Genomic DNA, 2305 nt, shown 5'->3' on the forward strand with positions numbered 1-2305 from the left:
CCCCTCCCCTCGGCGCCAGCCCTTACACCCAGTCCCGCGGCCGAGGCGGCTCCTGTCAACAGACATTGCCACCATCAGCTGATCAGGGCGGGGCGGGGCCAGCCCTGCCATTGGAGGCGGCGCACGGCGGCCATCGAGGACGCACCGGGGGGAGAGGCGGGCCTTCCGGCGCCCACCACCGAGCCGGGCGAGCTAGAGCGGCGCGCTTCCCGCCGAGGCCGCGCCGCGCCGCCGTCCGTAGGGAAAAGAAGGGCGATAGCGAGGCGCGGGCAGCGGAGGCGCCTGGGCCGACATCTTGGGTGTGGGCAGGCTCGCAAGCGGGACAAGGCGCCCGACGCCATCTTTGGGGCGGGCGGATCGAGCGCCTCGCAGAGAGCCGGCGGCCGGCTGAGCTCGTCTAATCGGTCACGTAGCCGCGAAAAACAGTAGTTGTAGTTTAACTCTTCGATGTTGAAGAGTTACTGGTTTGCCAGCAGCGGCTAAATAAAAAACATACTTGCTGTCCCAGGGACACGCTTTAGAAAGAAAGTTCACGCTGAGGCAGGTTCAGCGCCTGTTGGCGGGGGTTCACGCCTGGAGGCGGCAGCCCCAGTTTTAATTGGGAGACTTAAAAACCAAAACCTGCAGGTACCAGGGACAAAAGCAAGCAGCGGAGATTTCTGCACCATAAGAATCATCACTTTGCTCTTTGTTGCCCCACCAACCACCTCATTTCAATGTCCTCTTCTACAGTAGTTGGAAACCAGCTAAAAAAAAAAGACCCAAAACAGCAACAAACCTCCGCCACCCCCCCCCCCCTAAACAAAACAGGAGATGGAAGATCTCATCAGTTCCCCAATGGCAGTCCTGTGGCCCTGCACCGGTGAGGCCTGCCCGGCCCGTGCTCCTGGCGCCACAGTACTAACCCAGCCTCTGTGGGGCCATCACGCTCATCCTCATTTCCCCAGGTCCCTGCTTCATCTTCCCACCTCCTCCATCCCGCTGGGAGCCACCTCAGAGAGCTAAAATGACCAAAACCAAATCACCAGCCCCTTCGCTCACTCACATCCCGCTCCCGCCTTAGGCCGGTCCGAAGTCCTGCGGAGCGGCACCGTCTCTCTCCACCGCACGCTCCGCGGTGCCGTCACCCGCCGGCCTCGCAGCCCGGTTACCTCAGGCGGTCGCCCCTCGCACCTGCCCGCTCGGCTGGGCCCGGCAGGTTTCCAGCCGGCAGCTGCCTTTTTCCTCTGCCAGACGCATCCAAATAGTTGGACCTTCTTCCTCACGGTCTGCTGAAAGACTTCTTACGCATTAGTCTGTCTTCCCTTGATCTGACCCTTGAAGGATCCCACAACCTAACCCAAATCAGCTAACATAACCGGGACCCTCAAAGGCTATCGAGAAAGCCAGTACCTGAAATTTGGTGGTCCTTTCCCCCTTTGTGTAAAACACTATTGCTGCTACCCACTTGTTGATCTGCTTGTTTCTCTGGATTGCTTTCGTTTTTTTTCCTGGGACATTTGTACCACTTATACCATAATCTTCTTGGGCCAATTAACACCCCATATAAAGTGGCTTCTTAGGCAAAGGAATTGTAGTCCTTTTGCACATCAGTAGTAACCTTCTAGTTGTGAATTCCTTTATTGCATTCATCTGAAGGACTAGAACAGTTTTATGTTCACCAAAAAGGAGGAAGAAGCTGAGCTATCTTGGATCTCCCTGCTGCTTGCTGCTTAGCTTCTTAAATTAGTCATATAACATGTACAGAGGCAGTGAACCTCTTTTTTTCCCCTTCACTCAAATGATTTTCAACTTTGGATTAAATCAGAAGGCATGAAAACAGAAACAAAACACTGAAAACAAAACAATTTGCAATTCTTTGCTTTGATACTCCTACTTTCAGTTCACAGGCTTGAGCTCTCAGATTTTGCTTTTATCTTAACCTTTCCTGGAAACCCTGTAGATCCCCGTGGCCACTTGAACCTCACAGCAATACCAGCCTGTGCAAGAGAGTGGCAAGGGACTACAGATACAAGCAAAATTATTAAAATATACAAAAGTGTTTTGGAGCTGCAGTTTTAACTGATACCTAATGCACAGTATTGCTTCACAGCTCTCAATCGCATGGGCCCCAGTTCAGGAGAAAATGTAAGCGCACATAGAAGTCAAAATTGATGCACATACTTAAGAGCTTTGTGTTATTGACCTTAGTCTATAACTCTTCCCTTAGTAATAGTACCACCAAAAAATGGTTCTTTGAGGCCTGGCTGTCTGCATTCCTCCAAAAGGATTTGTCTGTAAAATACCCTGCTTACTTTCAACTTTG

The 2305-nt window shown here is 52.5% G+C and overlaps 1 protein-coding gene across 3 annotated transcripts in view; it reads right to left on the minus strand.

The window, feature by feature from the left end:
• Positions 1-161, minus strand: part of CHFR (checkpoint with forkhead and ring finger domains, E3 ubiquitin protein ligase) — a 27542-nt gene extending 27381 nt beyond the window's left edge. Inside the window, exon 1 of one of the 3 annotated variants that reach the window (XM_010581692.1) lies at positions 146-161. The gene's annotated coding sequence lies outside the window, so the exon portion shown is untranslated. The other 2 variants (XM_010581693.1, XM_010581691.1) reach the window with 2 other exon arrangements.
• Between the last annotated feature and the right edge of the window lie 2144 nt (positions 162-2305).

This window comes from Haliaeetus leucocephalus, unplaced genomic scaffold (assembly GCF_000737465.1).
Source record: "Haliaeetus leucocephalus isolate CR32 unplaced genomic scaffold, Haliaeetus_leucocephalus-4.0 Scaffold802, whole genome shotgun sequence".
Taxonomy (NCBI): Eukaryota; Metazoa; Chordata; class Aves; order Accipitriformes; family Accipitridae; genus Haliaeetus; species Haliaeetus leucocephalus.